This window comes from Clinocottus analis, unplaced genomic scaffold (genome assembly GCF_023055335.1).
Source record: "Clinocottus analis isolate CAN_PGR_092001 unplaced genomic scaffold, fCliAna1.0.p SCAF_22, whole genome shotgun sequence".
Classification (NCBI taxonomy): domain Eukaryota; kingdom Metazoa; phylum Chordata; class Actinopteri; order Perciformes; family Cottidae; genus Clinocottus; species Clinocottus analis.
The window spans coordinates 607,115-624,639 of NW_027175954.1; positions in this window are offsets into that span (position 1 = coordinate 607,115).

Below are 17,525 nucleotides of genomic sequence, written 5' to 3' on the forward strand. Positions count from 1 at the left end.
AATGCAGCGAGTCAGAATCAATTCAGTCCTTCAACACATTCTTGTCACCCCGTAGGAAAGCATTGTTTGTTTGGCTAATTTTCTCTAACTAGCTAGCTAACAATTGCTACTTAATACTGGTTAAATGACCATTGTCCAACAGTCTGTTTAGCTAATTTTCTCTAACTAGCTAGCTTACAATTGCTACTTCATTACTGGTCAAATGCCCAGAGTCCACCAGTCTGTTTATCTAATTTTCTCTAACTAGCTAGCTTACAATTGCTACTTCATTACTGGTCAAATGCCCAGAGTCCACCAGTTTGTTTAGCTAATTTTCTCTAACTAGCTAGCTTACAATTGCTACTTCATTACTGGTCAAATGCCCAGAGTACATCAGTTTGTTTGGCTCATTTTCTCTCACTAGCTAACTAACAACAATTGCTATTTAATTAGGACTGGTCAAATGCCCAGAGTACACAGGCCAATGTCCATTATGCTTCTTTTTTTTATACTGCGGTTGCTCTGTCAGCTTTAATTAAAGTCATGCTGTGTGTGTGAATGCGTGAGCAACATGGGGACATTTGTCAGTAGCAGCTGTGAAAGTGAGTCCTCCACAGATCATGAAACATAAATAAATAAACGAGTAGTTATTGGGCCGGTATTAAAAGCATTAAATGCCGTCTCAACGTGTGAATGCGTGATGAGCTGCGTTCAGTGGCTAACCTTTGCTCCTCACCGGCCTCCTGGACTTCAAGCAAAAGCTTCTGCAGAAGATCTCTTGTGTATTTGTACTTCCTGGTTGTCCGTTTGAGGAGCAGCAGGGGAGCGTGTGTCAAAGGTGTCATCCTGAAGCTGATGGTTGGATGCATATTTAATCCACAATTGCTTATTAATTCATTTCTGAGCTAAATTATGAAAAACAAAATTAGGGGCTAAATTATGTTTATGTGTTGTGTACACAGTGAAATCCCATTCAGATGGTTTAGGCCACAATAATTACTTTTTGTAAGGTATTAAAAGAGGTTGCTATTGCTGCTCATGGTCTGACAAGTAATTATATTAGTCTGCATTATAGAAATTACCTTCTTTTTTTTTAAAACTTGTTTTATACGTAAAAATTTTGGTAAAAAATCGATTCACCGCAGAAATTGTGATCGATATTTCTTAAAAAAGAAAGTTGCAGCTACCTCTGGGCTCACTTCAGGGACAATCGCACCAATCCAAGGACGACAATACAGGAGCCAAAACAACAACTAAACAACAACTAAAATTACTCGTTTTACTCATATCAAGGTTAAAAAGCACAAGTGGAAAACGGCAACCAGTTGTCGATTCGCACCGGGTCGAAAACCTGGAAGGAAGAGTAAATGTTTCCCAGACTAATATGAAGTTTGAAATAAGTTTGCGGGCGTTTGGGGTTAAATTTTCACATGGAACATATAAAGCTTGGCTTGTTAACGTCCAGAAACGATTAGCTTTAAAAAACAATCCTACAGTAAACCCAGCCCAGTGCGGCCAACTCTTTAAAGTAGCTTGTGGCACCAAAAAGTGAAAAAATCTACGGAGAAAGTCGTCAACACTTGACAGCTCGACTCCTCGGGCCTCCGTACAAAGACACTGACCCCAAATCATCATTATGAGCATAAACAACAAACGTGGCTGTTTTAATAAGTACGGTCAAGCAGCGAGAGGAAGACTCTGGTTATACGCACAACGAGCGCTCGCAGGTAAACAGACAGGTAGGCCAAATTAAATGATAGGACGGATTTATTACAGCCACAGACACCTGACTTTATTTTATTTTTTTTGTCGGAGCATTTTATTCATTGATGGCTGTCGGGACGTTGAGAGAATTTCAACAAATAAAACCGAGAGAGGACGAGTTCAAGTGGAAGTGGCGCAGAAGTAAAAAAGTGGGAGCAACGTGGCGCTGCAGGGTACAATTCAAGTGTTAACGGCTCGCCGAGGCTCAGGGCGGCTGAACATCCCTGAGAAATCACTTCCACACATAACGGGAGACAGAGACCAGCTGAGAGCGCAGCGACAGACGCTGGAGAGGTGAAAAAACATTCTGCCTCTCACTCAATCCTGCCCTTTGAAGCTTTGTTTTGACGCTCGCTAAGTATTTCCAAACGGCCTCGGTGCACCTCTAAACTGAGGAATCACCGCATCATCGATGTGGAGCCCAGAAGACGTCGCATCGTCGCACGCCTGGACTGTGTTTTTGGAGATTAGACGAGACCCCCGCTCGCGCTTCAGCGGACGATCACCGGCGGTCGCCGTCACTGCGACGACTATCAACCTTTTGCTGTGTGTGTGTGTGTGTGTGTGTGTGTGTGTGTGAAGATATGGCAAGAGAGAAGTAGGCCAGTGAAAAGTACAAAAGAGAAGAAGAGGCAACAAGAAGGAAACATGGTTGAAATTGTGTCCGCCGCTCTGCGAGGCAGACCGAGGACGTGTGCATATCGAAGCAATTATACCTCATCACGGCTGCAACGGGAGGAAAAAAGGCATCGGCGCGTGAAATAGTCTATTATGATAAGAATTAAAATAGTCTATCGAGATCAGATCTGGAATAGTGCGGAGTGATAAGGACTAAACAGAGAAGAGTGCGAACGTGGTGCGCCGTCGCATCCTTTTCTTGTGTCCTCCAGGTTTCACGGCGAGGACCATTTAAAAACAGTTAGATCGCCGCTTTGATCACAGTAATGGAGAAGAAAGGCATAAGTTCGACTGTTCGGTTCGCTTGTTCACTGCGGAGAGACGGGAACGGGAGAAAGTGGGGAGACAATCTGAACATCTCACAAACTAAACTTAGTAGCTTGTTTTACACGAGCACTCGGGAGATGACTTACGCCGCTACGACTACAAGGATACTTCAAGGAAACTTGCTTTTGAATAGCAACAGACTGTACGGGGCTGCGTCCACCGAAACAGATCAACTTTATCGTCCCACATTGGGAAATTTGCAGACAAGAGGACACCATGAAGAATAGCACAAAATACACAATAAGTCCACAACGTGCTCCTAATAAGACACATCTGATCACGTCTTTGTGGAAGGATGTTTGTTTCCTCCGGCGTGATGAGGATAGCTGGGTAAAAAGTGACGTTTTTCAAAAAAGCTAAATGTGCAGACGTCCAGTAGACGTCCAGTAGACGCTCAGTGCCTCGTCTGGCGTCGATAACGCGGCAAATAATCTAAAGAAAACACGCCGGCCCGGTGGAAAAAAACACGTTGGTGGACGCGGCGTCTGAGCGGTTTGCAGCTCGCTCCGTCAGCGCGCCGCAGGTAGCTTTAAATGTGGATTGTTTTCAACAAACTGAATATGGGGGAGCCTTTTATATCAGGTTACAAGGTCCAAATCAAGAAAGAAAAAAAACATGGTATTAATCCCCGTCCAAAAAAAACATAATAGGTATAAAAATAAACATAAAAATAATACATAATCCCCAGCACAACTCAAACAATAAATAGGATTAAGGGTTAGGGTCTAAAGGGCTGCGAGAGGATTTAAGAGAATAGCGTTTTTCGAAGCTTTGTGTCACGTTTGTGTGGCGTCGCGCACGTTTTTAAACACAAGAACGTAAGAAGCAGAAGACGCGGCAGTGAAAGCTTCCAGCGGCTCGTTCCAGCGAGGAAAACGACGTAAACGAGCCGACTTGAAATCGCTGAAAAAAATGATCTGATTCACGGGTCGGAGAAGCCGAGCTTGTGGGTCCTCAGAACGAAAACAGAGTCGCTTTGTGTTCCTGCGAATCTACCGCAGCCTCACTTTCCCTTCGCTGAGCTCAGATTGAAGGAAAAAGAAGGAGAGCTGTTGGATAATTCACGCTGACATTGTCTCCATGTTTTACGGAAAATGTGTGAGAGACACATTAGAAATGTGTGTGTGTGTGTGTGTGTGTGTGTGTGTGTGTGTGTGTGTGTGTGTGTGTGTGTGTGTGTGTGTGATAGATGGCCTCTCTGGCTCTGACAGATGCTGTAGAATCACTCAGCCGTGCCAGCCCGGCTGGTTACCGGGGGCAACCCTGTAAATCTGACATTATGGGCTGTTGACAGGAGAAACGGTTGTTATCATAACCCACAGTGAGTCGCAGGAAACACACGCATCTCTCAAGTTTTCAGTGTGACAGGAATATAGCATTACACAGAGAGAGAGAGAGAGAGACACACACACACATGCACACACACACACACACACACACACACACACAGATAGATAGACTGAAAGTGAGAGTATGAATAAGGTGTTTGATTTACAGCTCAGCAGCATGTAAAGGTATGGGAAGTGTGTGACGTAATGGTGTGTGTGTCTGTGTGTGTGTGTGTGTGTGTGTGGGGTCGGAGGTTACGGCGTCTATATGTTTTATATCTCTGCAAGAGGGATGTGATAGAGTGAAGTGATGAGTGTGGGAAACCTCCCGACGAGCAGGTCACAGGAAACAAGATATGCTACCTGGCCCTCTCTAATCCTCACCATGAAATGACCCAAACACACACACACACACACACACACACACACACATATCCATGCACCACACGCACATGCTGCTACGCCTCCATGTCATGATTATACTTCTTCAAAACCCCAAAATAGTCCGTCTTTCTCCCCTTAATCTTCTCTCTTCCCCAGTTTTTTCTCTCTCCCTCTGTTCTTTGCGTCTCCGCCCGCCGCTCCCAGTCTGGGTGTTCCAGTAGTAATGGTGTGTGCTGTGGGAGCAGCAGGAATGGCCATTACCGTCCATGGATCACTGGCAGAGGCCGGCACACACAGCGGACTGGGGCGAGAGACGGGAGGAGCGAAGGGGGAGGTCAAAGAGGTACCACTGAGAAGATGAAAAAAAAAAATTACAAAAATGCTGGGGAGCCAAGGAGAAGAAGAGGGATATTATTTTAATGCAGTTATTATAATGGAGTCGTTCCACGGCGTTTGCCACGATTGGAGGATTCCTAAGTAGTGGCTGCGTTAAACCGCTCGATGGATTCAATGCAAATACAAATCGCTCACGCGCGCATTTTTCTAGTCGCGACAGCACTTGGATGGAAGCGCGGCCCTCCAAGCCGCAGAATTACGGGTGCTAAAATAAGGAGAGATTCACGGACGTGGCTTCACTTCATTTAGGAAAGTTCGACTCCACGCCGAGCGCGTTTCGTCTGCTCGGCGTCTGACGGATGAGCGGCGACGAGACGAGTCGTCAATGAAGGGTCACGTGCTTCTCTTTTAATGACAGGGAAGTGACGGAGTGAGTGAGTGAGCGATGAAAGGTTATCCCATCACGGATGTTAACAAATGGATTGTGGTTTGAACGTTTTGTGGTACAAAAAAAAATGAAGTGAAGTTCATGTTCCGCTAACTAGCATTAGCGTACGTTTCAACACTTTGCAAACGAACATTTTTAAGTCCCCATATATGATATTTTGTATAAATATATTAATATTGTCAGTAGTTATTTTCATTAATTATCCGCTTGATAACGGCTGTTTTGAGGTTTTTTCTTGAGTTAACTCAAAAGTAATCGGTTAATCCAAAGTTTGTACTTTTGTGTAATAATAAATGGTGAAAATGTCGACGCCGACTTTGAAGAACGAGGCAGAACAAGTTGATCGGTTCATATTCAACCAAAACCACAATCTTAGCCGGTTGTTTCCATTTATAACGTTTAACCACATGCTTCAAATACTTCAGACCGTGAGAAAATATATTTTTCCCCCTTTCCCGAAATCGTAATCGAGTGTTTTAGTCGTACGGGAACTTAGTTAGTAGCAGACGGGTTGGACTGATCCAGTTTGAGAGTTTATCATATGATAAATTAATGTCCCCTAAATTAACACTTTTGCCACACTAAAGTGTATTTCTCTGTGTCTACAGGAGCCTGTGTGTCGGCGCCCCTGTTGTGTCACTTTTAAATGAATGAGAGCTGCATTTCCCTCCTGCAGAGCTCAGGTTGCTTGTGTTGCATGAACAATACCCCCCCGATAAAAAACACTCATTTATTTCAAATGAGACCACAACGAGGGATCAACGAAAGGCTGACCTACAAAAAAAACGTCATCCGGCAGGGACGCCGCGTCGGCCAATCACGCGGCTCGTATTCGACCCTCCACTGGTCTCCTTAAAAGATATTTTACATGTTTTATATCTGATGTGTTATTGCATCGGCGGTGAAGAAGCCGCGCGATTGGCCGACACAGCGCCTCACACCCGATGCACCGATGCACCGATGCAGTTTCTAAAATACGTTTGAAGGAATTGATTGAACTGTTTCAAGGCCTCGAAGTTCGCTTTGTGCGCTCCGCCGTCCGCGTACTTAACAAACCCGATTAGTTTTATAAACGCCTCACATCTACCCGGCATCAAAACAGGAAGTCGGTGTTAGAGCCCGCCTCTTTGCCTCGTCGGGATTTTACACCATCAAAAGTCGTCCTTATTATCCGGTTACAACTAATCTATGCAGCAGCAACACATTGTGTATTTATTGACCTTAAAATAAAGTGTTAGTTACAGGTTTGTCGTATAAGAAAGCGACACGGAAAGAGAGAAAATCTAAAGAAGCAGCAAACAAAAGGAGGGAGACGGCAGAACACACCTCTTAATGAAAGGACCGATGGCGTCCTTGGGGGTGTGTGTGGGGGTGTGGGGGGTGTGTGGGAGGGGTCTGGTGCGCGGCAGGTTGTACCGGCGCTGACCTTTCTGTTGTAACAACCCCGGTATAAAGGGAAGTGCCACACAAAGAGCTCTATTAACAGAGAAACCAGATATAATGGGGAAACAAGATGGGCCTTTAATGGGGACAGGCAGAGCTGTCAGCATGCATAATGTAACAGTCGTGTTAAAACAACACTGGGCTCCGTGTGCTCCCCCCTCCCTCACACACACACACACACACACACACACACACACACGGACACAGACAAAAACCTCATATGCGGGGACCCAAGTTATTAATTCACACATTGGTCCTCATCTATGAAATATTCTCCACGCACGGCGCACATTTCTCTTGCAAGGATGGGAATCATTGTTGTGTGTAATTATGAAGACAATGTTCGGAGGGATTATCAAAGAAGTAAAGGGGTGGGGGGAGATAAGAAAGCGGCGGATGAAGAGGGTGCGGGGACGAGAAGAAAGGGAAGTAGAGGGGGATAGAAGGAACAGAGGAGGTGGTGAGAATGAACGGGACGAGGACGGAGAGAGAGGGAGGAAAGATTACCCCGTCTCTCTGTTTGTGGAGCTATCGTTCCCTCCTCCCTTCCTCCCCTCCTCCCCTCCTCCCTCCTTCCTTCTTCCTCTGTATTAGCATGATAAAGACGTGGTGGAATAGGGCAGCCGGCAGGTCTTTGGACATGGAGACAATGCTATCGCCAGAACAGGCGTCTACAGCAGGGGAACAGCCACCGAGGGACTATACACCAACAACACACACACACACACACAGACACACACGTGTGCCCACTGATACAAACCCATGTAGACAGACAAACATGTAAACACACACACAGAGCTGTGGATTATAATGCCCGGGAGGACTCAAACAATAAGAGGTAACATGCAATCAAAGGCAGCAGAGTCTCCGGAGATGAAACACGGCGTCCCTTCAAACGGGATGCCGAGCGCTCGGATGAAGCACGTTTGGTCTGAAACTCCCCTTAAAATAAATGAGTTTAAGATGGAAATAAAAAAACATGGCTGCCTTTTTCTATGGTTCATCTCAGAACCCGTCGGCTGTGAGTCTGATCGCAGGTGAGCGTCTGGCGGGAGGATGTATTTCAGGGGGTTTCGTCCCGTGTAGCCGGCGGATATCCGGGGTCAAGACTTCCTGTTTCCAGTCCGATTAGCTAAATGAGCCGCGCTAAAAAAGAAAAAAAAGCTTAAATCAGCTGCAGGAGATACCCGATGAATCCTGATGCTCGGTTCACCTGCGCTCCACAAACGACTGCTGCAAATCCAAAAGAGATCGGTCGACACGACGCGACCCGGGAGGCTTCCGACACCGAAAGCGCGTCGGGTTGCGTACTAATCTCGGCACATTTGTGTTTATTTACATTTGTTTGTTCAGTCTCTCTGGCTTGTGGCAGGATTTATGGTTTTTATTGGTCACTTTATTGATTTTAGAAGGTGAACACAATGATGTCACTACACGCCAAAGAGAGAGCTGCTAACTATGACGTCATTTTATTAAAAAAAAAAACATGCTCAACCATGATGTTGAGCATGTTTTTTAATTCTACTTATACTGAAACATGTGATGCTGTAGATTAAAATCATCAGTGAATAAAGCAGTATGTGTTTGATCCATCCCAACCAGTTTCTCCCCTGTGATTGATCTCATTTAATTATTTAAATACAGTATAATTGTGTAGCATTGGGAGTTGTACAAGTTGGTAATACTTATGGTTTACTGGTTTTGATGGTCTCCGCTGGGAGTCAACACCGACGACGGCGTCCTGGTGGAGACGCCGGACGTTTTGCTGGTCCGGCTGGAGGGAAGGGAGGCCCAGGAGAACCAGGACCAGGACTGAGAGGAGCAGACTGTCACAGCCCGCTGCAGCTAAATGAGAGGTTTTATTGGAGGAACTCTGTTTGGCGCTCGGAAAAAACAATACTAGCGCTCGGGCTCACAGGGACCGCCCAAACCTACACCAAAGAGAAAGTTTCTAGTATATTTTTGCACTTCTGTTGGGCGACTTTCACTGGAGGAAAAGATCTGATCGCAGTTAATAAATGTTATTTTGCACCGTGTGTTTGATTACGTGATTATTACACACATATAATACACATATAATACACAAATTAAGTGTTTTTTTGGCTGGAACTGAAGACTTTTTCTTTTTTTTCCTCCCCAGGAGACATTTAGACCGAGCAGGAGAAGCAAAGGTGGAACTAATGAAACCAACAATGACTCACTTCCATCTAAGTGCCTGAATAAGCTGCGCTGAGCCGGCGTGGCAAAACTAAATGGAATGCAGCCGCCGCTCGTTCTGCTATGAGAAGTCAAAATATCCGCAGTGAGAAAGGATTTACATTTAAAAGTAAGAACAGTTTTGATCAGATCCGATGCAGCTTCAGCTAAAACGTGCAAAAACGCTCGTAGGAAACAAAAAAAAACTATTTTATCGCAATAACTGTGTTTTCTAATAGACATGTCACAATGTCAGATTTCTTTTACACAATTTTCGCAACTAAAATACTTTATGGTAACAATATCACAGCAATATATGAAAAGAATGTATATAATAATGATAGTAATAATAATGCTACCAGTCAAATGAACCCTGATCTTTAATAATTGTGCATTTTGTCTCCATTTTGGCAAATTAATTAAGTTTTAAATGGAAGATTAAGACTTTTTGTAACCATAACTTTATGTATAAACCGATGTAGGAGTCGCTAGATTGTTATCAATCATGTGTACATTAATAACATTATATGTTTTTTAAATATCACATAATATCACGTCAGCTCCGATATATACAGAATTTTATCACACTTTTAATTTCTGATTATTTTTTGCATTTCCCTTTAGTCCATTTAGTTTATTCCTTCCATCTTTAAAATATATTTGTGTTCATCATGATACAATGTTTTATATATTCGGCCTAAAACATTTCTGTTGACTTTAATCAAAACGTTTTATACAGTATTATAAATGCACTTTTGATTAAATGGATTTGTTTGTGTTTTGTTTCCTCTCCCTCAACAATGACTGTCATGAACCTCCCTTATCTTCCTCTTCCTCTTCTTCCTCCTCCTCCTCCTCTTCCTCCCCCTGTCTGCCTGTCCGTGTTGTTCTGGGAACATCATTAACCAGAACATCAATAAGCAGCTAGTCAGTCTAATCAGTGAGATCCACACACACACACACACACACACACACACACACACACACCCGGGTTGTTCTCCGGGTCTGACCCGGCGCCTCGGGTCCTGTGGGACGCCCGGCCACCCCGCCAGCAGGCCTCCGAACTGGGGCGCAACGCTCGCTTCAGCTCCCTTGTTATTGTGGAGGAAACACACACAAAAACATGATGGGTCAACGCGAACACACACACACACACACACACACACATTTACGCGGACACACATACTGTTCAATGTGTAAACTGTACGCACCAGCATGGATCACGGCCAGCTCATGAGCCTGTGACGGTTGTCCAACCATAACACACACACACACACACACACACACACACACACACACACACACACACACACACAGGCCACACACACAGGCCACACGCGACACACACTCACACTTCCTGTAAAAACATACAAAACTGTACAAACACTGCAAACACGTGAGCAGGAGCGGACGCACACAGGAAACTTCCATTTCAGGGTTTCAGAGGCCCCTCCGAGGGCCCGTCATCAGGGACCAGCTGATGCAAAGTTTCTCACATACCTGAGTAATAAAACAGCAAAAAATAACTGTTCAAACGTATTTTGATGATCAGATATTTGAGAAACAAAAGCTGCAAAAAAAAATTGGCGAAAAACACAAAATTTGTTCAGATTAGAGGTTTTCTGACAAGTGAAAACAACACTATTTATTTATTAAAATATTGATTTCAGAGAATATATGTTGTTGTAAATGTCTCAGTTTAGGTACAAAACATGGACAGAAACCTGGAAAATGGAATAATTTCAACAAAATGATGTGCTATTGTTGAAAATCCTAATTTATTACTCAACAGTTTGTGTAGCATTTTAGCTTGTAGCCTTTAATTGTGCACGTTTTGTGATTAACTGCATTTTTCCTCTTTGTGTTAATGTAATTTTATAGGGAAATAAGGAAGAAATGACATATTTTAAATAAGTGTTGGAGATGCAAATAGTATTTAATTGTCTCGTTTAGCGGATGTTCTTCATTTTGTGAGTATTGAACAGATTATTTGTTGTTTTTAAGGCGCAGAGGGAAAACGTCGGGAGGCCATTGATCGCACATTTCAGCAGTTTGATTCCTCCTGAACCAACAAAAGCGACACAACACAGCGTTCGATTCCTTCGATCTGGGAACCAATGAGATGTTTCTTCTGTTTCAGTACATTTTGAATATTGTCATCAAATATAACAGTTTTTTGTTTGTTTATGTTTACTCTGATCACACCTTTTAATTTTCAGCTGGTGTTTTTAAGGTGAAAACGAGCTCGTCGCACAAACTGTACTGACAAACTGTCGAGATTTTTTATACAATCAGACTTCTTTTTGCAACCAGAGGCGTCGCCCCCTGCTGGCCATTAGCGAGAATGCAAGTTTAAGGCATTTCTTTCGCTGGTTAAGATTTACTTTGGGTTTAAAATGAACAGTCCTCGCAAAAGAGAAAACAGACGTGTATCTATGTGTGTGTGTGCCGTGTTCAAAGCATGCCGTCAAACACACACACACACACACACACACACACACACACCTGTCCCTCAGTCAGTCACAGCTGCAGATAAACACAGCTTTCCTAGAGGGTGGCGATGATGATTGACGGGTCGAGGATAATGTCAGTCATCCCGCACCGTCTCCGTTAGATGATGTCATTGTGCTGCCTGGCACCTTGCTGATGCGGCAGATACAGAGCGATCAAAGGAGGGAAAGAGGGAAAGAGAGAGAAAGACGGGAGGAAGGGAAGACGACAGGAACACAGGGAGGGAGACTGCATGCATGTGTTCATCAGTGGAAAAGTCGACATACAAGTTGAGATCACACACATGAAGAGAAACATATACTCTGTAAAGTTCAATTCATCGCATTGATACAACCAACAGCCGTTATAAGACGTTCATGTTTTAGAAATAAGTCTCTTTGTGTTCCGTTTGTGTTGCGTCGTCCTCCCGCCGCACACTTCCTGCATCTCTTTTACTTCATTCATTTAGTTTTTCCGCTTCCGTTGAGTTTGGGGCTTCACAAGAGACAGATTGTTTTAGGAGGATTCAGACGCTGCAGAGGTCGAGATGCTTTTGGCCTAAAGGCAGATCCTACATATCCCATCATGCATCTCTCTCTCTCTCTTCAGACCTGCCTGAAAACCTCAAGGTCCAACCGGAGATAATCCTCAGCAACGTAGAATTAAACCTTTTAAGAAAAAGAGACGTCATGCTGATGAAAGTCGACAAAGTAAACGTGTGAATGAGCACAAATTCGCTTAAAGGTGGGCTGATTTTAAATATGAATAATAATCACGGGGAAGGGGAAGAACGCCACAAACGTCCTGAAGCGAGCGTACTATTTTAACGCCATTTACCCCAATAAATTCATGTAGTTTTTCTTGTTTCATTAGACTTTCTTTTCGCCAGCCAATCAGAGATTAGTAGGTTTTTTTTTTACCTCATTTTGTTTGTATTGGGAGAAACCTTTAATTCTTTAACAACTTTCTATATTATTTGAAAACGGGCCACTATTTGAGTTATTTTGAAATTTACACCCGTGTGTTTATTAGACCGATAAAAAAAAGAAAAAAGAAAAAGAAAAAACAAACACTTTTTCCGGACTCTCACTACATTTTCGCTTCTGCTTGAATCGCCCCTCCACTCCGAGGTGTGTTTATTATGTGTGAAGAGGGAAAACAGGTATTAAAGTGTGATAATTGGAGATCTCATCCCCAACACCTGTCCTATCACACAGTGTTCCCCCCTGCACACACACACACACACACACACACACATTATAGATTATCCCGCTGCAGCGTTCACACAAAGACCGTTTAAAGCGTGTCGATCCAAAGAGCACGTTCCAGGCCCCTTGTACACAAACACGCGCGCACACACTTTCACACACAAACAGACACAAACATGCAACTGAAGTCCCAGAGCTGAGTGGATATCAGAGAGGCATTACAGCTGTCATTATCACATGTAAAGGGGTTTGCACACACACACACACACACACACACAGTCGGAGATAAGTATGTTGGGTAAGAAGGCTTTCTCCCTCCGAGACATGAGGAACGTCAGGCTGCAGGAAAAATACTAACAAATAAAGACGCACATCTCTCAGCTTACTGTTACACTAAACACGTACACATTAAATGCACACACGCAGCACATGCAAACCGCTCAATCTGAAACACAACCTTAATCCATCTTTTATCCTTCCGCACATCTCCCCTCTTTTCCTCCATCCCCCCCCCCCCCCCCCCTCCTCTCTCTCCCTGTCTCCCTGTTCGTTTTGTGTTGACGTATCCATTTCACATGGATTTCGGAAATGGGATTGTCGCCTCAGTTTGATGCAGTTTGTGTGCGAGGGGAGGCCACCTATTTCATCTGCGGCAGAACCTCGTTAATGCAAAAATCCTCAGCGGCGCAGGACGTTGAGGAGAATGAATCATGCCGAGGGGAGCTTATTGGTAATGTAAAATAAATGTGTTTTCAGATGCTCCGCAAAGTCTAACTTCCAGCTTCAATGGTATTATACTTACACGCTTCAAAGCAATTCCAATATGCATGGAGAAAAATATATATTGTGAGGCAGAATTTTTCATTTATTGTACATTTCTTTCAGGCCCGTCCTCATTCAACTACATTTAGCTGAAGCTTTAATTACAGGAGAACAGATTAACCGTTATTGTTTCATATACAAAACTCACTCAGGCTGCTTCAAGAGAAGACAAATTGGGGAAAAGGGAGCACGGGCTCGTACTCATGCAGTAAAAACATTAATTTCACATCCAGTTTCAAGTTTCTCATCTAAAAAGTCTCTCTCCCTCTCTCCCTCTCTCCCTCTCTCCCGGGAGGAGGCCCCTCCTGACAACTATTTATCTGACTTCTGACCTTTTGCTTCCTGATCGTGAGACCACGTACGACGCTCCTGCAGCAAACACACACACAAACGAGGGAAAAAGCAAAGCGGGTGGCCTTCCCTGTGTTCGACTTGACTGAAGTAAAATTTACCTGCCCCTAGACGCGCTGGCATTAATTATTAGAGGCTGTCTAAATGTCAGGTTTACTCTTTATTTAGGTAAAATGTATCTGGAGTTCCTCTATAATGACGCTCAACAGACTCTCCAGAGAATGAACCCTATTTTTCTCTGATGACGCCACATCGTGAGCAACATATCTGTGTTGACATCGGCAGGAGGAGAGCTAGCTAACGTTAGCTTGCGGCTGCTGGTGGACAGCTAACGTTAACCGAGCTGACGTTAACCGTGCTAACGTTAACCAAGCTAACGTTAACCAAGCTATCGTTAACGGTGCTAATATTAACCAAGCTATCGTTAACCATGCTAATATTAACCAAGCTAACGTTAACCGTGCTAACGTTAACCGAGGTCGTGTTGTTTTTCAACACGTGGTGCGTTTGAGTTCTGCTCAGTAAGTTCAGTTTTAGTGAGAAACGTGAACCAATATCATTGTTTAAAGAATATATTTTCACAGCAATATAAACTAGATATCAAAGAGTGAATTATGACCTATATATAACTAGCTTTTAATGTTTTGTTTTACCCCCGTTGTATCATATTATATGTATAATATGGAATTTCACTGTTATTGATATCACCTACATTTCTGATATCATGACGTCCCTGATCCTGATTGAGGAAAGACATGTGGTGGTAGTAAAAATGATGGGGGACGTTTATCTACTGTATATGCAGTAGGAAAAGAAAGGAGAGGAAGGCGGAGAAGACAGGAAAGACAAGAGGAGAGAAAGACAGCAGTTGTATGGGAGAAAGAAAGAAACAGCTGGTCTTTAGTATCCCTGTGAGGACATAATCAATTGTTTTCACCTGGGGAGCAATAAGTCAATGTCTCCAAGCAACTGGCTGCTTAACATTAACAAATGAATGAATGAAACATGGGTTTCCTCAAAAATCATTGATGCAACATGGGTAAAAAGTTAAATCTAAAACAAAACAGATCAGTGTGAGGTCATGATGGTGAATCTGCTATATTATGTTAAAATGATATGCGTATGATACAATTTCTCATATGACTTGACTGAATCTTGCTATCATAGCGTTAGCTCTCTGGCTGCCGAGTCGTATTTAAGGTCCGTCCTATTTACTGGAGCAGAAGAATAGCGAGGGAAAAACTTTAAATTTTGGTTTCAAAATGCATGAACATATTTATAATGTATAATATAAGTAGGATAATGACTTTTAAGGTGTCCATTATAAGCAATTAATGGACTACCCTTTTGTCCATTAATTGCTGATGCTAGACACCTCGTTGGGCATCATTATTAGATATGCGTTAGCTTACAACACAACGTGCTACGTTACTTCGTGTGACTTTAGGAAGAGATGTTAGCTTACAACGCGGTGTGCTACGTTACTTTAAATGACGTTAAGAAAAGATGCGTTAGCTTACAACACGCCGTGCTACGTTACTTTGTGTGATGTAAGGAAGAAATGCGTTAGCTTACAACACGCCGTGCTACGTTACTTTGTGTGATGTAAGGAAGAAATGCGTTAGCTTACAACACGCCGTGCTACGTTACTTTGTGTGATGTAAGGAAGAAATGCGTTAGCTTACAACACGCCGTGCTACGTTACTTTGTGTGATGTAAGGAAGAAATGCGTTAGCTTACAACACGCCGTGCTACGTTACTTTGTGTGATGTAAGGAAGAGATGCGTTAGCTTACTTGTGTACAGTAATTAAGAAAACATTCATATTGACGTGTACTGACAGAAAACTCAGGTAGCTGCTGGATTTAAAATGTGATCTGTGATGGAAGATTTCAAATGTAGCTGCTGGATTTAACATGTATACTGTACCAACTGGACAAAGAAGTGTTTTCTCATATCCTTCACTGGGCTGCCATGTCAGGGCAGCAGGAGCTCTCTCATCCTCACAGCTGGAGGTGAAAGGTCACCGGGCCTTTCGGAAGCCTCCTGTTTGGCGTCGTTAGAGGGCAACGTTACGCTTCCCCAGCGGGACGACACCACACACACACACACACACACACACACACACACACATACACTCCCTAACCTGACTGGTTGGTCAATCTTCTTGGGGGAACTAATTGTTTTTAGATGAGGCAACTTGAGAAGAGGCTCCGGAAGGGAGGACGGGAGCAAAAGGACTGAGGGAGAAGAGGAGGAAAAGCTAGGGGCTATAAATCAGCGACGTGCCGGATATTCAGTTTCCACATGGGTTCTGGTGAGAAAACTGCAGACCCTTTATCTCTTTTTTTTCTCAGCCTCTAGGTGCCTCTCAACTGGGCCACACACACACACACACACACCCGCACAAACACGCAATTCAGCCCAAAATGTATTGTGATGCATTTTTCTAAAGTGTCCAGTTGTCCATCTAGGGAAATTTCAATGATACCCACCCCTAAGAGCCACTCTGCAAAACAAACCACTCAATAAGATGGAGGTAATGGAGACTGCAGGTCAGGCTTCACAGCAATATCATTACCATACACACACTCACACGCGCGCACACACAATCCCATTGTCTGGGCAGTACTTATTAGTGCCCGTGCTAACAGAGTTTGTCCATAAGTGACCTTAATTAAGTGGCTAGCACCATTAGCTGCGGAGCTAAGAGGCTAAGAGCCATCCATCTGCATGTGAATGTGTGTGTTTTTTATGATAATGGCTTTGTCGAGGTGTGTACTGGAATACTAACGACGGGCCGCGCGCAACCCAAAATGGACAAATAGGCGGTTGAAGTTGAGCGTTGAAGAGGGGATGGTTTAGGTAAGTTACTCATTGTGGGAAAGACAAAAACAGGGAGCAACGCCGAGGGCTGCTTTAAATGCAGGTTAGCCCCATTTACAAGCAGAAATGCACTCGCACAGGCGGCACTCGGCGCGCTGAGCTCCATTCAGTTTGGCCTGTCGTTTTTTCATTAAAACAAGGGATTTAATCCCATCAGTGGGGTTTCAGGTACCAAATAATTGTGTCGTTGAAATGTTAAAAATGACAGACGAAAAAAGGAGCGCTACTGTGTGTAATCAGAACAAATCACTCGGTGCTGTTGTCCCATTTGGTATGATTAGTTTACTTCTATTACGGTAATAATAATCAGAATGTAATGTAATCAATGATTTGTTAATGTAAGGAAGCGCGACGTCATTGTTGCTTTCACAGCTAACATGTCCTCGGTTTTAAATCGTCCTCCCCGTGGCCGTTGTTGTTGATGATGATGTTGCTGTAGCTAATGGATTCTCGCCCTGCTCGCCCGTAAAGCTGCTAAACTAGAGGTCGAAGGGGGGTCAAAGGGCGCCGCCTCCTTCCTTTGATGTGACCCTGACATCCTGGGAGGAAGAGGAAGCGGAGGAGGAAGAGGATTCTTCATGGATTATTGGTAAAACACCACACACCAGTTTGTGTGTTTTTGCGGACGGACGTTAGCGCCGCAGACGCACGCGGAGTCGGGACGTCTCAACAATCAATCACGACACTTTCCCCTCTACGCACAAACACACAAGAATTATGACTCACAAACAGACACGTTTTATTATGAGGCGCTGCTCGGACGAAAACTAAAATATTTGGAAAAGCAGTTCCTGTAATATTTTTAAAAAAAGGCTATACTATGTTTTTTATCATTATGCCTGTATTTATTTAAAGTGCAATATATAAATTAATACAAACCAGATCT